This window comes from Lygodium microphyllum, chromosome 17 (assembly GCF_053477565.2).
Source record: "Lygodium microphyllum isolate KBCC chromosome 17, Lygodium_microphyllum_v1.1.10, whole genome shotgun sequence".
NCBI lineage: Eukaryota > Viridiplantae > Streptophyta > Polypodiopsida > Schizaeales > Lygodiaceae > Lygodium > Lygodium microphyllum.
The window spans coordinates 9,641,467-9,664,680 of NC_141151.1; positions in this window are offsets into that span (position 1 = coordinate 9,641,467).

A 23,214-nucleotide genomic window follows, 5' to 3' on the forward strand; every position below is an offset into this window, starting at 1 on the left:
GCGCTAAAGCACTGTTTCAACTTAATAATTTGTAATTAAATTTTAAGAAGGAACAATCATTTTCTTATTAAGATTTATAACCTAATAAAATATCATCCATTGTTAATAATTTCCTAAAATGAACCCTTCATTAAAATAATTCCCCATCACTGTACTTTTTTTCCCTTTTTAATAAACACGCTTCGTGGGATGGGCGCGTAAAAGTCTTTTAGTTGACACTGATGGTCAAGGTTATGGTCAAGTCTTGATGTACATTTTTATGGTAGTCTGATTTGTCTATGTGTTACGATTACGGGTACGGTGTGTAGTTCTTTCTTTCTTGCCTGATACAGGGATTTGGGTGCTTGAATGTTGCATTGCATGAAGCTTTCGGTCGCATCTATGTAGAGGTCATGCCGAATTTTTTCTAGGTTGTGTATTGTCAGGGGTGGTAACTGGGTTAGTTAGGTCTATGTTTGTATGAATGTCCTTCTTTTGGATTGATTCCTTTTTTATATCCCTTTGGTTGTTTTGCAGGCATTCTTTGTGATTATCTGTGTTTACCATCTGAATGGTGCCTCACGCTCCTCCCCCTATCCAGTATGTCCCGTTGGTTAGTAGGGATTACTCTTCCCTACTCACTTTTAAGCCTATCACAAAGGCAAGACTTGCAACTTTCGTGGTTGCCTCCTTCCCCTTGATTCGAAAAGTTCCATCCATGTGTGATGAGTTCCTTGCCTCATACAGCAGGAAGTCGGGACTGGTCCATGGTACTTCTATGACATTGACACCCCGAGGGTTAGGGAAGGCTCTGTCTCTTCCCTACAAAGGAGAGCCCTTTGTTACAGCTCGACAACTATTCTCTAACGATAAGATTTTGAAGCTATTACAAAAACAGACCAAGGAAATTCTGGATGTTAAGAAAGTGATCAACACTTCAGGAGTTTCCTTTTCCATGATCACTGATCCTGTGTTGAAGTTGGTCTCCCAATTTCTCCAAGACAGGTTTATGCCTGCAAAAACACCATCCCGTTACTTGTCCAGAGAGCTCTTTACAGCTTCAAGGATGGTGTTAAAAGGAGTAGCTATTGATTGGAGCACTTACCTACTCACAAAGATGGATCAACATTTCGTTAAAGTAACCAGGGGCAATGTCACAAAAGTCACCTATGGATCCTACCTGTCTGCTTTCTTGACCTACTCAGGTTTAAAGAAGGGTGTGCCTCCACCTCCTCCATCTGATCCAGTACCTCCTCCACCTTCAGAAGAGACAGAACCTATTGTTATAGAGGATCTGGATTATTCTCCTCCACTGGTCATTCAACGAAAACGCTTGAAGTGAGTGGCAGATAAATCTCCTTCAGTTCTTCCTTCAGTTACAATTCCTGCTACATCTGGCAGGGACCTCCCTGCTTATCTCACATGTAACAACCTATTCAGAGCACATAGAGAAGGTTCCTTGGACATATCAGTCCATTCACTGAACACTCTCGTGTCGAGAGATGCCATTCCATTCCTATGTAAAGACATTCAGAGTTCAATTGAATTGTCACTGACAGCATGTGTTCAACAGCTGTATGCTTCCTTTTATGAAGAACTAATGTAATCCAAAGACCAGTTGCATAAGGCAACATCCGAGTTAGCCTCTGCTAAAGAGACACTGGCAGATCTGTTTAAGCAGATGGAGCAACAAACCCACATGATTGAGACACAGAGAGAAGATATATCTTCTTTGAAGATTCAGTTTAATAGAAGCTCAATCAGAGGTCACTACAATCTCAAAGGAGAAAGAGAGGATGTCCACTGAAGCGCAAGAGTTTCAAACTCTTTTAGATGTAAAACTCTCAGCCTTACAGACTGCTAATGACACAGTGGCATCACAAGCTTCCCAAATCAAGCAGTTGCAAGACCAACTGGCAAAGTCATAGTCTGTTCCTCGAAGCCCTAATGTTCCACTGATCCCTTCTCTCTCACAGCAGGACTTGGCAGTTCTCCAGAGACAGGCTACCTTGTGTCCTTTATTCCGAGATAAAGTGAAAAGATTGCAGTCCAAGATGGATCTGCTATGGTCTACATTTGAGCATTTCCAGGAATATGTTCCTCCGGACCATTCTTTCTTTGTCCACTATCAATTGCAGAAGTTGGCCTTTTACATGAAGCTTTCAACGATGGATCTTCCTCTTTCAGAGGATGGTTGGAGTGGAGCTTGGTCGCCTGAGTTGCTGACAGAAGTGGTCCGTATGGTGTTTGAAGATTCTGTGATGACAGATACCATGTTGCTGTCATATATGTATCTACGGGGAGATCTGTTGATTCCAGATGAAGTAGACATGGCCTGGTATGTGGGAAATGTGGTTCTACAAGCTGTTTTTTTATGTCAACTATTTGCCCTGATAATTCCTGGCACTTCATGATTGATTTTGTGGTCCTGAATCAACGACAGAACACGGCTTCTACCTATGTACAGAGCACTAACCAACTGAGGGTTGATCTCTTAGCTCACCTTTCCAAAAATAATCCATTTGATTCCACCTTTTTTTTATGCCTATCATAGAAGATCTATCTTAGGTCCCTCTGTTCCTAGCCTATTGTATTACCAACAAATGGCTCACCATTATGATACCTATATTTCCCTCTATCAAACCAATTTAACTGTCATCTTACCCCTTCTTTTCCAACCTCAATCTTTTCCTCAAATTCCAATATTTACATATTGCTCTTTTATCAAAGATAGAGTATTTTCCCCTTCTCCACCATGCCCTTCTCCATCCATCCGTGTACCTTCTACCTTTCCTATTTATCAATTAACACCCTTCCTAAACTAATTCCCTAAAATTTTCAACCACTTCTTCTTTAGCCTATTCCTCCTTTCATGATTTTGCCTACCCATCTCTTCATCCACTTTTACTTATTCCACTTCCATCTCCTACCACTTCTATCTCTCAACCCCCTCAGTTCGTTAGTGAATATGAAGGGTTTGATCAGCAGATTCCCAGAAGACAAGGATGGAGCTCGACTAATTCTCTTATATGACCTCAGATAAACTGGCCAATAATTCTAGGGGATTGGACAACTACCAGTCAAGCATACCAGAACTACCTTCATTTTGCTCACCAATATTCACAATCTCTATATCCTTCAATGAGATTGACAGCTCATTTTGCTTGGTATCTAGCATACATGCATAGGCATTCCCATAATGATCAAAAGGCCATTCCAAAACTTTGTATGAATGTCAATGTGAACATTGACTCCCACCAGTTGGATGTCCTATATTTTCATGTCCTATGTCTCTCTAGCAGATACCTTGTCTTGGTAGAAAGGATGTGTTGCTTACAATTCTTTCAAAATCCTCCAAAGACATTTGTAGATGAATCATTCTCCATGGATCACTTCCGAAACCACCAAGCCTTCAAAAGGGATCATCTTCATTGATGCCTTTGCAATGTATCTTGCATGATTCTTAATGATATATATCTCTTTTTGGAGGTGTCATTTAGATGGTTGTGTTAGTGTTTGTGTGTGTTGTAATAACTAAATGTGATGAGTTCGTGCTGATTGAGAATCATTTGTTCGAGAGCTCTTTTCAAAAGATTGATGGTGGATGAAAAGCCTATGGTGGAAAGCTAAAGAGAACCTCTTATATCCTTTACAAATTTGTTATGGCTTTAAAATGATTAATCAGATGAGTTAATGAATAACGGAAGTTTTCCTTTAGTAGTTTTTTCTATCAGATACAAGTGATAAATTGGGGTCGTGGTTTGGAGAGATTATTGAAGATCTGATGGAAGATCAAAATTGTGCTCTTTAGTGAACTTATATTATTCTTTTCCTTAGGTCGCAAGGACTCTTCCTTTCTAAGTGTGGGGATATGTTGAGAGTGGAAAAAGATTGAATTTTTGACTGATTTTTATTATTTTTGAGGACTAAATGATTGATTTTTGATGGATTTAGAGTGATGTATGGTTGTTAATGGAAGTATTTGAGAGTGTTGTGGATGATATTGATTATGTTTTGGAAGTTCATGATGATTCACAGTGGATATATGAGGTTCTGTGATGTTCTGATAGGTTCTGATTGGTTTTGTATACCTTCTGTATAGCTTCTGTTTTGTTCTGATTGTCTTCACTATGAAGCATGGATTGATGATTGATGAAGATTGAGATCTTTTGAAAGTCTATTGAATAGTTTTTGATAGTATGGAATGGTTTGAGTATGAGTTATGAGGTTATGATGACATTCTGTAGATCTTCTGTAGAGCCTCTGTCTCTGCTCTGTCTCTGTACTGTAGCTGTACTATAGCTGTTCTGGTGTTGTACTGTAACTGTTCTGTAGGCCTTCTGTAAGTGTTCTGTAGAATGTATGTGTGACTTTGAGAAAGTTTTCTAACCTTTGGAAAGGATGAATCTAAGCTCAAAAGAGCTAAAACAAGTGGAAGAAACAACTGCTGAAGACTGAAGAGAAGACTAAGTGACAGTGACAATAGTGAGTTGTGAAAAGACACTAGAGTGGCTCTGGTGACTCTTCATATCAGACATACCTCTTGGGAGGTGCATCCACGACCCAAGAAGGATTATTGAGGGTTATTATGAGAGCATTGTAGTGAGGAGATGATGTACTATTGATGGAGAGAGAGAGAGAGAGCCAGAGATAGTCAATTCTATCAAAACAGTGTAATTGTATGTGAGAGATTGAGAGATAGAACTATGAAGACATTGAAGATGAATACTATGTGATTGATTTCCATTCAAAAGATGGTATATTCTTTTATGTTCTTTGTTATATTGATGGATTTTATGAAGATGTTGAAGATTATAGTTGATTCTATCAAATCCGTGGGAGAAATCTACTATGATGCTGCATGAAGAATTGCTGTTTTCTTTGTTTTGATGATCAAAAGAATGAAATAAAAGCTTGTTGATGTTATAAGATAGATTTTCTTGCAAGATAATTCCCTTTTTCTTGGTGTTCCTCTTGGGGCTCCATGCCCTAGGCACTTTCCCACCCAGTAGGAATTTTACCTTAGCAGTTTGCCTAGTACAAGTGACCTCATGACCATTTGCTAATTCCACAAGTAATGTAGGTGCATCTATTGTGGATATCCCTAATCTTTTTGCATAGATTGGTGAAATGAAGGAATGTGTATTGTCATAGTCAATCAGGGTTTTGAAGCTTTTACCTTGATATTCTAATGGAGTTTGAATCACCGAGAATTGGCGATTCGGACCCTTCTTGTGAAGAGTGGTGTGAACCATTGCCCTCTCAATGTCAGCATCCATGGATGGGTTTTCTTCATCGTCCAGATCCTTGTTGGAAACATTGGAGGTTTCTCCCTTTGGCCATAATGGTGGTTCATTGGCCATGAGCAGCTCAGCTCTATTTTGACCTTGGAATTGCCCTTGGCGATGTCCTTTGCTAAGCTTGGGATACTCCCGCTTAAAGTGTCCGGGCTCATTGCAATGGAAGCAACGTGGGTTGTGATCATTGCTTTGTATAGGAACAAAGTTGTTGATAGCATTGGCCCTAGCTTTCTTTCTTTGGCCCTAATTCTGACCCTGCGCTCTCTTGGTCTGAACCTTAAACATACCCTTATTCTAATCTCTATAAGGCCAAATCCTGTTGTTCCTTGGTTTGGTCTTCACCTTTTGTATTATTGGAGCAGCTCAAATGAGTGCATCTTGTAGGTCCGTTGGAAACATTGATTCCAATCAAGTGTTTATGGGTGGATTCAACCCAACGTAGAATTTTGACACCTGTTGTGCCATATCCATTGGGGGTGCATACTTTAGGAGTGAAACGAACTTTGAATAATATTCATCTAGGGATAATCCTAGTTGCTTCAAGTCAAAGAATTCATTCATCTTTTGTGTGCAATAGACAGGTGGCAGATACCTCCCTCGCACAGCTTCCTTAAGCTTATCCCAAGTGACTGTCCCCTCCAAGATCGCTTGGCCTTTGCACAATTGTTTCCACCAAAGTCTCGCTTCGCCTATCAGCTTAAGTTTGGCGAGTATGGCTTGGTTACCAGGTGCAGTTTCTGCTGCCTCAAAATAGTCCTTCATGGACTCAATCCAGATCTCAGCGTCGGCTTGAACAATCCTTCCCTTGCCATCAAACTTGAATGGCTTAATTTTTTTGAGAGGGAACTTCTTCTCTTGAACCAGAGCTGGACTTAGTGCAGGAGTCGGACTCAGAACTTGCTCTTGGGTTTGCATCTAGACAATAAGATTCTTTATGTTAACATCTTATCAAACGTTCCCCATATTATGTTAATATGACTAGCACAGCTTTTAGCCAAGTGATTTAATCACTTAACACCTTAGCTAACATTTACGATCAAGATAGACAATAGTAAAAAGTTTTATTCATTTATCAGGGCATAACCCTTTGAGTACATTTATTTTGGATAAGTAGGACAAGCTAATTAATCAGGAAATGGTAATTCATAGGAAGCTTGGGGTATCCCTTCCTATGATACCCATTTTTCTCATAGCGTCCTAACACTTTGATCCTGTCGGCAGAGATCACCCGGGTCACTTCTTCATAGACATACTTGTTCAGCTTGACTTGTTGACCGTTAACGTGCAAAGTTGCGTTTACTGAGATTCGACAAAGGGTTTTATTGAATTCCCAGCAAGCAATTAACTTGATGATTCATGATTCTTCCCCTGACTATCCCCTTATTCCCTTTATTTTCCTCCATTAAGTTCCCTTGTAATCTTAGATCCCGTTGGTTCACTCTAATACCAACTGTAACGTGTCTGCTCATCCGCTTGTGGGGCACGTCTTAGCATCCCATCGGGAAGAGGGTCTAGAAAGCTCTGCCTGGCACTCGCAAGGAATGTCATAGGGTTTGCGATCTAAGTCTTCCCGAGTCTGCCCCAAGCGGAAGTGTCTGACCGTTCCCACTTAGGATCAACCTGAAGTCAGGGTTCCTTTCCTATCAGCAAGGTCGCTAGGAAGTAGCTAGCGTCGAGCTCCAGATGAACCACTTTGCATAGAAAAAACAGAGTCGAAGTGGATTCATGCTGCACTTGGTTCATGGAGAATGGGAAACGAGAGGGATGCGAAGCTCAACCTCTCTAGCATAAGGCATAGTCCCATTCCTTTCCCCTAAAATAACATAAATCGAGATTCTAACTCTACTGATGCTAGTCTTCATAGTCTCGTTATCTCATCGTTGAGAAAAGTTCCCAACTAATCGGGACCACCCTTCCGTAGGATGGACCCAAGTTACATCCACCACACTTTCCTCTGATTGCTTAGTTTAACTAATTACCTACCACACTACTTTTGACATGCAAAAGCAACTTCCTTAATTAATCAATTTAATCACTGGTTCCTTCACGTAACTTAGGCACAAACACAAAAACAATGCCAAGCAAATTCCTTTTTCAAATATCTGATCTTTATTTATCATAATCCCGGAGTACATCAAGTAACATGCCCGAAGGCTATCCTAGCAATCTACAGGATTGCTGCTCCAAGTTCCGCCCGTAGACTAGTACACGAGCCTCGAGATCCCATCTCGAGTCACTCGGCCTCTTGTGCGGGATCTAGAGGCAAGGAATTTATAGCCAGAGCCTCCCCTGGCACCCAAGCGTCCTCCCGCTCCAAGTAGCACCCATGGAGAGACCTCTCGCGGCGGGTTAGGTCCATATACCCGACACGGCTAACAACCCCCTTGGATAGGGCCAGGCAGACAGTCGGAGGTAATTGTTCCTACCTCTCCCTCCAGGCTTTTAACCTGAAGCATTAAGTGTTTTCCTTGAATTAGTTTCTTGAGCAAAGGAGTACAAATAATGTACCTAACTGTACAATCACGAACATTTCGAAGGCCGTTTGTACGACCAACTGCTAAGGTGTGATTCCTTTTTCTCGGATGCTCCCAACATCAGATCCTGGATCTTTCGCGACTTGGAAAGATCCCAATAATCTTGGACAAGATAATGCAAGCAAATGTTCTTGGAAAGTTAACTTATTTTGACTTGCTTTTCCCCTTGCGCTTTACCTTATGGTATCTTAACCCTACTCAAAGCATTAACTGGTCTACCAAGGCAACGTACATGCCTTATTCGCAACCCAACCAAGGGTCTTTTATTCTTCCAGCTCTTTACTCATCTCCCTCCAACCAAGTTCAGTTAACACACTTGGTGAGAGCGGAATTTTGGTGCCGAGAAGTGCTTAAAAATAGCTAAAAATTACGAATATCAAGGGAAAAATATTCAACGTCGAAGGCGGCGGCTCGTTCTAGGACGATTTTAAGCATCAAAGTGCTTTAAAGGCGCCCAAGCGACACTTGTTGATTTTTCATAATTTTCCAGACTGTCGTGCAGGTTGACAAGAGTTACCGGACAATGCGAGATACCGAGCTAGATGCCCAGGATTTTCAGAGCTCAATTCGGAGTCTGGACGGGGAAGGAGCCAAGAAATGGGCAAGATTTGAAGAGGTGGACACTTGGGAGGCCAAGTGGGCATGACCTTTGGGGGGGGACATGCAACTTTTAATGTAGCATGAAATTTCACATGAAGGAGGAGAGAAAAAATGTGAGGAGGGCGCATCCTGATGGCGCCGAAAAATGCGCTTCTTGGGAGAAGAATGGAGATGGCAGCCTCAATACACCCTGCCCAATCGACATTGGGGCTTCATTCCCTTCTCCGTGCTGATCATATTGTCGCCTCTCGCCCGAGAAATGATGGCCTCATTGGAGAATTCTAAAATCAGTCTTTCTTTCTCCTCCCTCTCTCTCTTCTAAGGGCAGATTCATGTGGCGAAGAAGAAGAAGAAGAATGGATGACGGATGCTTGTCCACCAATGAAGACCCGTTTGCTCCGTGGTCCAAGAGGAATGAAGATTGCTGATTGTGGACTGTCATGAGCATCAATGGTGGCTAGAAATCAGTCTTGAGATATAGCAAATAAAAACCCGCAACCCGCAAAGAACGGTAATTCCATTTTTACAAAGGAAATTGATGTCTTATGCAATTTGCTCCATGAATATTTGTTCCCATGGGATGATTATGCATTATAATGTTGCTTGCTATGAGTTTGATCATTTTATGCTTAGAAAATCAGAAAATCATAAGTGTTGTGACTAAAATTAATGGTGTAAAACCAGTAAAACACGCGAAATATGGAAAAATTGGGTGTTTTTGAGATATAAATGGAAAATATAATAAGACACACCAATTAAATTTGTGTTTTTGCTGCGAATGAACCTAAGGGCCACAGCCCACAACTCATTTTGAATTTTCAGTTATTTAATATTGAAAAAAATACAAGAAAAATAGGAAAAATAGGGAAAAATAGGGGAAAAATGAATTTTGAGTGCCGAAAATTAAGAAAAAATAAGAACCATGTTTGTGGATGTATGGGGGGTCTGAAGTATGAGGTTTAGCCTTATTTCAGCCCTACCTTTATGTTTTAGTGAATTTTTATTGCTTTTCATACAATAAAAATATGGAAAATGAACCCGAAACCGATCAATAATGCGCAACCTAAACGAGTGAGGGGGTAGAGTGTATAAAAGGTGTTTAAATGCTCAATGAAATGATGAAAAGCTTTCTGGTTTTCATGCATACCATTTAGGTCGGTCAATAATTAAAAATTAAGAACCTAGTAGTACGAGGGTTTCTCTGTGCTAGGTTCATGCAACGCCGCATACGAGCGATAGTCGAAGTCATTGAAAGAATGCTTTTGCACTAAACACAAATGCTGATTTTTAATTGCTTGAGCACGTGGACATTCACAATTTGCATGAAACATAAAATGATAAAAGGTATCAAACAATATCTCCTGGGTGCAAGGCAATTGCTTTCTAGAGGAACATGACCAACGTTGAGTGAGTAAGGTTGTCCAAGCTGCAGGCTAGGCATTGGGTCTAGGGGAAAGTAAAGTGAGGAAGCATGGTATCATCTCCTAGAAATACATGAATCATAAAAGAGAGAAGTTTGTGTTCGTATGTGTTATATATGTTTAGCGACGCATCGAGGGGCCAATCCCTAAGGTGTAGGAGAGTCGCAGTGAGGTAGCGGCAGTCAGCCGTGGGAGGACCTCCTATGTTTGTACTTTGTGCTATTTGGCAATGTGCTGGGACTTCCTCTGAGGAGTGTTAATTGGGTTAGATTTGGACTACGAGACGTGATACAAACGCAAGATGTTTAGGAAGGTGATGTATGTGTCATCCACACTCCTGGCCGCGAGACCATGAGGGTGTTTGTGTATCATGAGCATGAGGTCGAGCTAGTGCTATAGCCAGTGTCGGCCCGTTTTAGGTCCCATCAGTGGTGCGTCTGCTTGGGGCCGCTTAGAAGTGGCGGTCCTCGAATCCTGGTTGTCTAGGAACCAGTTAGCAGTTTATGCCAAAGGATACTGAGATTGACCCGTTATTCATCGATAAGCATCGTCTAGCCAAAATCCAAAAGCAAGAGAGAGACGAAAGAGCTAGGTGACATGCTGAAATTCTTAGGAGGTATTCCCGTAAGCGTAGCGGTGCTAAACCCTCACGAGGGAGTGGATCTAGTGGTCCTGGGACCACAAGCAGTAAGTTAGGAGAAGGTGGAAGCTCTAGTGCTCCCCTTCCTTCCATAAGGCAGTCTACATCAAGTGTACAGGAGGGGTAACCCCACTGTCCCCTATTCCTAGTGCAAATCCAATTTCCATCATGGCGCAGCCCATTGCAATTCCTGAAGGAATGACGGATTTGCCGGCTCTAGGTTACCCGCTACCCATTTTTAATGGGTTAGTTGAGGAAGATGCGGAACTCCACATCAGGGAGTTTCAAAAGCTGATGTTTAACTGTCGCATCCAAGAAGAAGGACATTTAATGATGTTCTTCAACATGACTCTCAAAGGAAGAGCTACCATATGGTATCATGGTTTAGAAGCCAGAACCATATTGAATATTGATTCATTTTATGGAGCTTTTCGAAGGGAGTTGGCCCCTGAACGGGTGGGCAATATTGGTTGCGTGTACTCAACGTGACCCGCCAAGAACCACACGAGGATATTCGTGCTTATGCAAAGAAACTAAAAGAGGTTTTCCATAAGTTGGACACCTCTATTCCTATCCCCGCAGCTGCCCAATTGCAATATTTTTTGCATGGTTTGGACTTTAATATCCAGTTGCAGCTGAGTAGTGTCCCTTTGGGGGATATAGATACTGCCATTACATGAGCACAAGAAGTGGAATCCTGACTACAAGCAGCCTATGCCTCTCGAGGCAATCCGAATATGGGTCTAGCATTGGGAAATAATATGGTGACGGCCAATGGCAGTAGTAGACAAGGGATAGCGATGGATAATCCTAATGGGAGAGGGAACATGATGTAGAATGTGCCTTTATTACCAGCTCCCCCTAGCATGTCGATGCCTACGGGCAGTCAAATGGCTCCAAATGGTGGAGGCCAAGCAGTTAATCCTAATACCATGACTGTGGTTCAACAACCAGTGCCTAATCGAATTGTTAGGCCGATGGAACAATAGGGTAATGATCAAGGCTACGAGTCGAGCGCTTCCAATGTTCTTGGTGAGGTTAAGGACATGATGAAGCATTATACCGACATGATTACGGAGCAGTATCGACAAATAGCCGTTGATGTCAACTTTCTTAAAAAACAACAAAATTTGGGAAGTAGATACCCAGATGAGGGTGTACCTTCGAGGTTTAGCTGCAAATGGTGTGGTGGGCAACATTATCCACGAAATTGCCCAAATGTCAAGTGCAACATTTGTGGAAAATCCAACCATTTAGCAGCCACTTGCTGGAGTAAGATTAGTTCCCTCCAGCGAGGTAGTCGGCAACCAGGGCCTTTTAATCATCGTGCGCAAGGAAATGATTCCCAATGAGAAGACAAACCTAAACAAATACTCCAACGACTAAAGACTATAGTGGAGGAGCTACCTAGTGGTAGTGGGGTTAGTTTGATTGAGGTTGTGCGTATTAATGACGCTGAAACCTCTAATCTGCGAGCTGTCCTTACAAGAGGTCAAAAGGGCAGAGAGGCCGACAAGGATAAGCTTGTCGACGGTAACCCTAAACAGGGCGACAAAGGAACGCAAGTTCTGGATCCTGCCATGGAAGGGGGGACCTCTGAAGCCCGTGGAGAGTAAAGTCGATGTTAAGAAGGATAAGGAACCACCGAGGAAGAAGGTGAAAGTTAAAAAGAAGCAATAAAGCCGGTTCAGCGACCTAAAGAGCGGATGGTTTGGCGTGAAAAGTGAACTCTGCCGAACTATCGTGAATTCGATTTGGCGAGCTCTCTTTGTGAAGTCAAGCCAGATGTGAACCTTTTACAGCTTATTAAGCTTTCCCCAAGAGTACGCAAGGAATTTAGAAAGATCTTGCGTACCGGGTATATCGTAGAACCTTTGGGTATTGCGTGAGTTGGTGATGACTGATTCGAGCATGCTGAGAAGCATTGCCCAAGGGTTGCAGCCTATGTCGATGGGATATTAGTAGATTATGCCATTGTCAACACGGGATCATCTGTTAACATTATGAGCTCTGAACTGATGGAAAGGTTGGGTCTTGCGATCTAGAAAGATACCTCCACAATTCTCAGAATGACAGATGATAGTTTGAGACAGGCAGAAGGCTGCATTACTAAGGTCCATGTCACTGTTGCAAATGTAGAATGCCTATTGGATTTTAGGGTGATTCGTTTTGCAGGGCGTCCAAGTTACCAAGTATTACTTGGATGACCTTGGATCTTGCAACAGGACTGCCAAGTGGATACACCCGTCGGTCGGCTGATATTCGGTAGAGGTACTCAGCGCGTGGTGATTGATGCCTATCTTGAGTCCCTGCAGAGTAAGAGAGCTCGTCTATCTTCCACAGAATTGGTGACATTAGAGGATTTATCCTCCAATGAGACATCATCGAGTGATGAGTCCAAACAGGGATCCACCACGGAAGACATCTATCAGATCACTTTGAATGAGCCGATAGAGGCCCAAGATCGTATAAGAGATGCAGATGTTATCGAGCTAGACCTTGGTGCGCCTAATGAGTCGCAACCAATCAAATTAGGGTCCATGCAAAGTGTCCAAGAATGCGAGGAGTACGTGTCTCTGATCCAACAATTCCGTGACATCTTTGCTTGGAGTTATGATGAGCTGAGAGGCATTCCTCCCAGCCTGGCTATTCATACTATTCCTGTAAAAGAAGACAGTTGTCCTGTGCGTCAGAAGGTAAGGCGTATGCCTTTTGAATTGAGGGACGGGCTGTTTGAAGAGTTACAGAAGCTTCGGAGAGCGGGTTTGATTGTTCTTGTGCAACACACGGAATGGTGTTCGCCAATTGTGATCAGAAAGAAGAAAAATAATCATATCCGATTATGTGTAGATTTTAGAGAGCTGAATAAGCAGACAGTTAAGGATTACTACCCGTTGCCATTTATTGACCAGATTTTGGATCAATTAGCGGGTAGGGAGATATATTCATTTATGGATTGCTTTGCAGGATATAACCAGATGGCAATTTGCAGAAGAGGACAAGTTGAAAACAACTTTTATCACTGTCTTTGGTACTTTTGCGTACCATGTGATGGCCTTTGGTTTATGCAATGCGCCTGGTTCGTGGCAACGAATAGCAGATAAGACATTCGGTGACATATCCCCTGAAGAGTTGAAGGTGTTTATTGATGACTTAGGGGCCGCCACCGTGAGAGAAAGGCAGTTGATCATTTTAAGAAAATGCTTTGAGCACTGCAGACAATTTTGCATTGCTCTAAACCCATGGAAGTGTGTTTTTGGTGTACCTTATGGGCTATTGCTGGGCCATGTGGTCAGTTCGGTAGGAATTGCAACAGATCCTGAGAAGGTCAAAGTCATAGTTGCCATGGGTCCACCATGCACTCCGAAAGAAGTTCATAGCTTTCTGTCTTCGGTTGGTTATTACCGTAGATTCATAAACGCCTTGGCAGAAAGAACGTTGCCGCTTACAAATCTATTGTCCTTTAGCTGTTTGTTTGTATGGAGTGACCCTTGTAAGGTAGCATTCGAGGATGTGAAGCAGGAGCTAGTAAAAGCTCCCATTTTAAAAGCATCTAAAAGAGGTGAGGTGTTCTATATATTTTCAGCAGCCACCATGCATAGTATCAGCTGCTGTTTAGCCCAAATCTGGGAGGAAAAGTGGTATCATCCGATAGCCTTTGCTAGTCGGAAATTGGGCATTTCAGAGATCAATTATACTTACATGGAGAAGTTGTGTCTTGCGATGGTCTTTGGGACCAAGAAATTCAGGCACTATATCCTCTATGAGAAAGTTGTGCTTTATACGAAGGCAGAGGGGCTTCGATCATTGATGAATAAGCTACATCCGCCTGATCGTCTAGCGAAGTGGTTAATCACTTTGCAGGAGTTTGATTATGAAATCAGGAGTAAGCCACCAAAGTTACAGGGTATTGTGGAATGTCTTGTGGACTTTGGGGAGCCGAAAGAATCTGTGGCTGAAGGTAGTGACATGGAGTCATTATTTAAGATAGATATGGCGTCTATTCCCTCCTGGTATGCTGCAATAACGCATTATTTATCGACATGAGAGGCTGGATCCAAACTATCTAAAGCTGAGAGAAGGAAAATTAAGCAGCAAGCATTAAAGTTTTCCTTGATTGCAGGTATACTATATCAGCAAGGGGTCGATGACATCTATCGCCGATGTGTGATGCCTGACAAGGTGCCATTCATTTTGGAAGAGTGCCATGATTCCGCTTGCGGAGGCCATTTTGCTAGACAGCTTACAGCACAAAAGGCTTTAAGAGCAGGTTACTGGTGGCCCACCATCTTCTGGGATGCGTTTGCGTATGTTAAGAGATGCAATATTTGTCAACGACATGATAGTCGAGAGAATAGGAAAAGACCACTCACCCCTATTATGGTGATACTTCCATTTGAGAAGTGGGGAATAGACTTTGTGGGTCCTATTACTCCGTCGTCGACTACGCAAAAGAGGTATATTATTGTAGCAACTGACTACTTCACAAAGTGGTCAGAAGCACGTGCAACAAGGAAAGATGATGCTAAAGAAACTGCTAGTTTCCTTTTAGAGTAGATAATATGCCATTTTGGTCCCCCGAAAAAATTAGTGTCGGACCGTGGAACCCATTTCCTGAATAAGGTGATCAAAAGCTTGGTTGAGGCTTGGCAAATCAAGCATAATAAAATGACTCCTTATAATCTGCAAGCAAATGGACAAGTTGAAAGTACTAATAAACAGCTTGTGGGTATCTTGTCTAAGATAGTCTTTGAAAAGAAACGAGACTGGGACAAGAAGCTGTATGTGGCAGTATGGGCATATAATACCACGTTCAAGCGAGCCACTGGCCACACGCTGTTCAAACTAGTTTATGGTGAAGAGTGCGTTTTACCCCTTGAAATTGAATTGCCGACCATACGGTTTGCAATTAACCATTCTTTGGGGGATAAGGATTCCCTTTTTGAATGTTTCACGACCTTAGCCTACCTGGATGAGCTGAAGTTGCAGAGCTTGTTACACCAGGAGGTAGCCAAGCGTCGGATGAAGCGGTTGCATGACCTTAGAGCGAAGAAATATAGCTTTAAAAAAGGCCAATTAGTCCTCTATTACGATGCGCGTAGGGAGTTGTTTCCAGGGAAGCTGGAACCTAAATGGGATGGCCCCTACAAGATTGTCAGGTTAGGGAAAAATAGGTCTATGGCCCTATTAGATGATCTACAGGGAGTAGAGTTTAAGAATAAGGTTAATCTTAATAAGATTAAATCTTATTATTTCTAAGTATGCTAATACAAAGAAAATGCATTGCAGGTCCGTGCTAGGAATGATCTGAGACCTGCGGAAGAGCTTAAAAGACGGTTGATGGGTCGGTTAATCCCTTATTTGGAGCATCCATATCTGGAGCAAAGATACCATCAGGGGAAACTCATCTGGTGGAGCAAAGGATAGAAGATGAAACCTTTGTGTGGGAGATTAAAGTCTTCTGCCATTACTGTTTACGACTATTGACAAGTATCCCTGTTGAGTTCAATGAAGAAGGTGGGATGGAGCCATCAGTTCATCCTCTCAATATGCTAAACTTTGATTACCACAATTACGAATATAGGAGTTTGTGATGGCCGTCTGTGTAAACCCATTATGGACGTACACATTATATTTTGACGGAGCGTCCAGGGGTCTTAATAAAAAAGGGAGTGTTGGAGTAGTAATCCGAGATCCCCGACGTAGAGTTGCGATGAAGTTAGCTGCTTATCTCGGGGTAGGATTCACTAACAATATGGCGGAGTATAAAGCCTTGATTATGGGACTGTATATTGCCAAACAAGGTGGTATTCGTCGATTGTTAATAAAAGGGGATTCCCAATTGATCCTAAATCAGCTAGATGGGACATACACAGTGCGGAATCCCATTCTTTGTATGTATCATCGGACTGCTATGACCCTACTAGAGGAGTTTGAGAGTGTCTTTTTAGCTGATTCCACGTTACTGGAATCAGTTTGCGGATTCATTAGCAAATCTTGCTTATGAGGAAGACCTCTTCTTTAATTGTGGTCCTAGTTTGGAAATTGTTATCAATGATGAAACAGGACCCGGTCGCTTGTGGGGAATGTTATCAGAACATGCAGTATATGGCAGACGATGGTTGATATGGGTGATGCGAAGAGTAGCCGAGACCAATCTACCGTTATTATCTGGGACCCATAGGTTGATTAGACAACATGTTATGCATACGCCTCTTGCTATCTATGCAGGAGGGATGGGTCATAACCTCATGCATTTAGTTTAGGGCTACGAGCCTGTTTTTCCTCCTTGGAAAGGAGCATATTATTGTATATCTAGATTCTTTCAGGGAGGGATGTGTAGGTGCTATTTTGTTTGATCTCGTTAGGTCAAGAGGGCCAGTTTGTGAGGTTTTAGTGTTCTATCTTGTTAGGCCAAGCGGGCCGATTCAGTTTGGTAGTGAAGTGCTTTATTTCATTAGGCCAAGAGGGCCAGTTGTTTGTTTAGTGCAGGTGCAGTTAATGGTTTCTTGTTTGAGTTTTGTGCTAGACAGGTTCAGAAGAAGAGCTTGGAAGGAGCCTTTTGTTGCGTGGAAGCTTCTTATGGCCCTATCCAGGTGATATCTTTCCTTTATGAGTACTGTGGTTTTTATGTTATATGTGTTTATGTACTTGTTAAGGGGGGTTTTTTGTTTCTTGTTGGAGACATTGTCGAGCATTGAAAGACCTGTTTTAGAAGGGAGTCCTAGTGACCCTGTTCTGCTAGCCTACTAGGCGGCTGTTCTAAGAGTTCTTGTTAGTTGTGAGGCAGTTAGAGGAGCCTGCCAGAAGGAAAATAAAGATGATAAAGGGGAAAAAACCTGAATATCTTAAAGCTAATAAAAATATACAAAGGTGTATAAAAAGGGGTTCTAACCCCTATAAAAATCAAAAAGGAAAGAAATAAAAATTTATAAGCAGTTGATCATCGCCTTGCGAAGGCCTGGTAGGTTCCTGGGGATGAGTAAGACCCGCGGCCAATGCCTTGTCCTCCTAGGGGTGGCATCTTGCTGAAAAAGAAAAAAATGAGGAAGGTTGGAGCGAAAATAAAAGTGAGCATCAGAAAATGATTAAGTGTCGCCTTGCGAGGGCTTGGTAGGTTCTTAGGTACCGAGACAGGTCCTGAGGCCGATTCCCTGTTCTCCTTGGGTCACTACGCTCAGCTCCCTCCTTTTTACATACCCGAGTATGAAAAATAAACACCCTAAAAGAAGAAATGTGCTGATAGAAAATACTTCTTGAATCAGGCTATAGGAGTCCTCGCCTAGTAGGAGCTCCTGGTTATGTTGTCCTTAGTTAGGTAGGTAGTTCAGACCACCACTTAGGGCAACCTCTTTGATAGTTCTTTTTTGTTTGGCCATGTTGGAGCAGTCGGTTAGTGACTAGCTGTGAACCTTCTATCAGATTATACTAGGCCTACTCCTTGTGGATGTCATGCCTTGGTTCTGTCAAGGGGTAGGGTGAGCATTATGACGTGTTTAGTATGTATCTATTTTGTATCAGCTTGATGCTTCCTTTGGTTGTTTTGTGTAGATCTATCGTGGGATTTGATGGGCTGAGTCGCCCTATCCCGTGGTCGCCAATGAGAGCGGAATTTTGGTGCCGAGAAGTGCTTAAAAATAGCTAAAAATTACGAATATCAAGGGAAAAATATTCAACGTCGAAGGCGGCGGCTCGTTCTGGGACGATTTTAAGCATCAAAGTGCTTTAAAGGCGCCCAAGCGACACTTGTTGATTTTTCATAATTTTCCAGACTGTCGTGCAGGTTGACAAGAGTTACCGGACAATGCGAGATACCGAGCTAGATGCCCAGGATTTTCAGAGCTCAATTCGGAGTCTGGACGGGGAAGGAGCCAAGAAATGGGCAAGATTTGAAGAGGTGGACACTTGGGAGGCCAAGTGGGCATGACCTTTGGGGGGGGACATGCAACTTTTAATGTAGCATGAAATTTCACATGAAGGAGGAGAGAAAAAATGTGAGGAGGGCGCATCCTGATGGCGCCGAAAAATGCGCTTCTTGGGAGAAGAATGGAGATGGCAGCCTCAATATACCCTGCCCAATCGACATTGGGGCTTCATTCCCTTCTCCGTGCTGATCATATTGTCGCCTCTCGCCCGAGAAATGATGGCCTCATTGGAGAATTCTAAAATCAGTCTTTCTTTCTCCTCCCTCTCTCTCTTCTAAGGGCAGATTCATGTGGCGAAGAAGAAGAAGAAGAATGGATGACGGATGCTTGTCCACCAATGAAGACCCGTTTGCTCCGTGGTCCAAGAGGAATGAAGATTGCTGATTGTGGACTGTCATGAGCATCAATGGTGGCTAGAAATCAGTCTTGAGATATAGCAAATAAAAACCCGCAACCCGCAAAGAACGGTAATTCCATTTTTACAAAGGAAATTGATGTCTTATGCAATTTGCTCCATGAATATTTGTTCCCATGGGATGATTATGCATTATAATGTTGCTTGCTATGAGTTTGATCATTTTATGCTTAGAAAATCAGAAAATCATAAGTGTTGTGACTAAAATTAATGGTGTAAAACCAGTAAAACACGCGAAATATGGAAAAATTGGGTGTTTTTGAGATATAAATGGAAAATATAATAAGACACACCAATTAAATTTGTGTTTTTGCTGCGAATGAACCTAAGGGCCACAGCCCACAACTCATTTTGAATTTTCAGTTATTTAATATTGAAAAAAATACAAGAAAAATAGGAAAAATAGGGAAAAATAGGGGAAAAATGAATTTTGAGTGCCGAAAATTAAGAAAAAATAAGAACCATGTTTGTGGATGTATGGGGGGTCTGAAGTATGAGGTTTAGCCTTATTTCAGCCCTACCTTTATGTTTTAGTGAATTTTTATTGCTTTTCATACAATAAAAATATGGAAAATGAACCCGAAACCGATCAATAATGCGCAACCTAAACGAGTGAGGGGGTAGAGTGTATAAAAGGTGTTTAAATGCTCAATGAAATGATGAAAAGCTTTCTGGTTTTCATGCATACCATTTAGGTCGGTCAATAATTAAAAATTAAGAACCTAGTAGTACGAGGGTTTCTCTGTGCTAGGTTCATGCAACGCCGCATACGAGCGATAGTCGAAGTCATTGAAAGAATGCTTTTGCACTAAACACAAATGCTGATTTTTAATTGCTTGAGCACGTGGACATTCACAATTTGCATGAAACATAAAATGATAAAAGGTATCAAACAATATCTCCTGGGTGCAAGGCAATTGCTTTCTAGAGGAACATGACCAACGTTGAGTGAGTAAGGTTGTCCAAGCTGCAGGCTAGGCATTGGGTCTAGGGGAAAGTAAAGTGAGGAAGCATGGTATCATCTCCTAGAAATACATGAATCATAAAAGAGAGAAGTTTGTGTTCGTATGTGTTATATATGTTTAGCGACGCATCGAGGGGCCAATCCCTAAGGTGTAGGAGAGTCGCAGTGAGGTAGCGGCAGTCAGCCGTGGGAGGACCTCCTATGTTTGTACTTTGTGCTATTTGGCAATGTGCTGGGACTTCCTCTGAGGAGTGTTAATTGGGTTAGATTTGGACTACGAGACGTGATACAAACGCAAGATGTTTAGGAAGGTGATGTATGTGTCATCCACACTCCTGGCCGCGAGACCATGAGGGTGTTTGTGTATCATGAGCATGAGGTCGAGCTAGTGCTATAGCCAGTGTCGGCCCGTTTTAGGTCCCATCAGTGGTGCGTCTGCTTGGGGCCGCTTAGAAGTGGCGGTCCTCGAATCCTGGTTGTCTAGGAACCAGTTAGCAGTTTATGCCAAAGGATACTGAGATTGACCCGTTATTCATCGATAAGCATCGTCTAGCCAAAATCCAAAAGCAAGAGAGAGACGAAAGAGCTAGGTGACATGCTGAAATTCTTAGGAGGTATTCCCGTAAGCGTAGCGGTGCTAAACCCTCACGAGGGAGTGGATCTAGTGGTCCTGGGACCACAAGCAGTAAGTTAGGAGAAGGTGGAAGCTCTAGTGCTCCCCTTCCTTCCATAAGGCAGTCTACATCAAGTGTACAGGAGGGGTAACCCCACTGTCCCCTATTCCTAGTGCAAATCCAATTTCCATCATGGCGCAGCCCATTGCAATTCCTGAAGGAATGACGGATTTGCCGGCTCTAGGTTACCCGCTACCCATTTTTAATGGGTTAGTTGAGGAAGATGCGGAACTCCACATCAGGGAGTTTCAAAAGCTGATGTTTAACTGTCGCATCCAAGAAGAAGGACATTTAATGATGTTCTTCAACATGACTCTCAAAGGAAGAGCTACCATATGGTATCATGGTTTAGAAGCCAGAACCATATTGAATATTGATTCATTTTATGGAGCTTTTCGAAGGGAGTTGGCCCCTGAACGGGTGGGCAATATTGGTTGCGTGTACTCAACGTGACCCGCCAAGAACCACACGAGGATATTCGTGCTTATGCAAAGAAACTAAAAGAGGTTTTCCATAAGTTGGACACCTCTATTCCTATCCCCGCAGCTGCCCAATTGCAATATTTTTTGCATGGTTTGGACTTTAATATCCAGTTGCAGCTGAGTAGTGTCCCTTTGGGGGATATAGATACTGCCATTACATGAGCACAAGAAGTGGAATCCTGACTACAAGCAGCCTATGCCTCTCGAGGCAATCCGAATATGGGTCTAGCATTGGGAAATAATATGGTGACGGCCAATGGCAGTAGTAGACAAGGGATAGCGATGGATAATCCTAATGGGAGAGGGAACATGATGTAGAATGTGCCTTTATTACCAGCTCCCCCTAGCATGTCGATGCCTACGGGCAGTCAAATGGCTCCAAATGGTGGAGGCCAAGCAGTTAATCCTAATACCATGACTGTGGTTCAACAACCAGTGCCTAATCGAATTGTTAGGCCGATGGAACAATAGGGTAATGATCAAGGCTACGAGTCGAGCGCTTCCAATGTTCTTGGTGAGGTTAAGGACATGATGAAGCATTATACCGACATGATTACGGAGCAGTATCGACAAATAGCCGTTGATGTCAACTTTCTTAAAAAACAACAAAATTTGGGAAGTAGATACCCAGATGAGGGTGTACCTTCGAGGTTTAGCTGCAAATGGTGTGGTGGGCAACATTATCCACGAAATTGCCCAAATGTCAAGTGCAACATTTGTGGAAAATCCAACCATTTAGCAGCCACTTGCTGGAGTAAGATTAGTTCCCTCCAGCGAGGTAGTCGGCAACCAGGGCCTTTTAATCATCGTGCGCAAGGAAATGATTCCCAATGAGAAGACAAACCTAAACAAATACTCCAACGACTAAAGACTATAGTGGAGGAGCTACCTAGTGGTAGTGGGGTTAGTTTGATTGAGGTTGTGCGTATTAATGACGCTGAAACCTCTAATCTGCGAGCTGTCCTTACAAGAGGTCAAAAGGGCAGAGAGGCCGACAAGGATAAGCTTGTCGACGGTAACCCTAAACAGGGCGACAAAGGAACGCAAGTTCTGGATCCTGCCATGGAAGGGGGGACCTCTGAAGCCCGTGGAGAGTAAAGTCGATGTTAAGAAGGATAAGGAACCACCGAGGAAGAAGGTGAAAGTTAAAAAGAAGCAATAAAGCCGGTTCAGCGACCTAAAGAGCGGATGGTTTGGCGTGAAAAGTGAACTCTGCCGAACTATCGTGAATTCGATTTGGCGAGCTCTCTTTGTGAAGTCAAGCCAGATGTGAACCTTTTACAGCTTATTAAGCTTTCCCCAAGAGTACGCAAGGAATTTAGAAAGATCTTGCGTACCGGGTATATCGTAGAACCTTTGGGTATTGCGTGAGTTGGTGATGACTGATTCGAGCATGCTGAGAAGCATTGCCCAAGGGTTGCAGCCTATGTCGATGGGATATTAGTAGATTATGCCATTGTCAACACGGGATCATCTGTTAACATTATGAGCTCTGAACTGATGGAAAGGTTGGGTCTTGCGATCTAGAAAGATACCTCCACAATTCTCAGAATGACAGATGATAGTTTGAGACAGGCAGAAGGCTGCATTACTAAGGTCCATGTCACTGTTGCAAATGTAGAATGCCTATTGGATTTTAGGGTGATTCGTTTTGCAGGGCGTCCAAGTTACCAAGTATTACTTGGATGACCTTGGATCTTGCAACAGGACTGCCAAGTGGATACACCCGTCGGTCGGCTGATATTCGGTAGAGGTACTCAGCGCGTGGTGATTGATGCCTATCTTGAGTCCCTGCAGAGTAAGAGAGCTCGTCTATCTTCCACAGAATTGGTGACATTAGAGGATTTATCCTCCAATGAGACATCATCGAGTGATGAGTCCAAACAGGGATCCACCACGGAAGACATCTATCAGATCACTTTGAATGAGCCGATAGAGGCCCAAGATCGTATAAGAGATGCAGATGTTATCGAGCTAGACCTTGGTGCGCCTAATGAGTCGCAACCAATCAAATTAGGGTCCATGCAAAGTGTCCAAGAATGCGAGGAGTACGTGTCTCTGATCCAACAATTCCGTGACATCTTTGCTTGGAGTTATGATGAGCTGAGAGGCATTCCTCCCAGCCTGGCTATTCATACTATTCCTGTAAAAGAAGACAGTTGTCCTGTGCGTCAGAAGGTAAGGCGTATGCCTTTTGAATTGAGGGACGGGCTGTTTGAAGAGTTACAGAAGCTTCGGAGAGCGGGTTTGATTGTTCTTGTGCAACACACGGAATGGTGT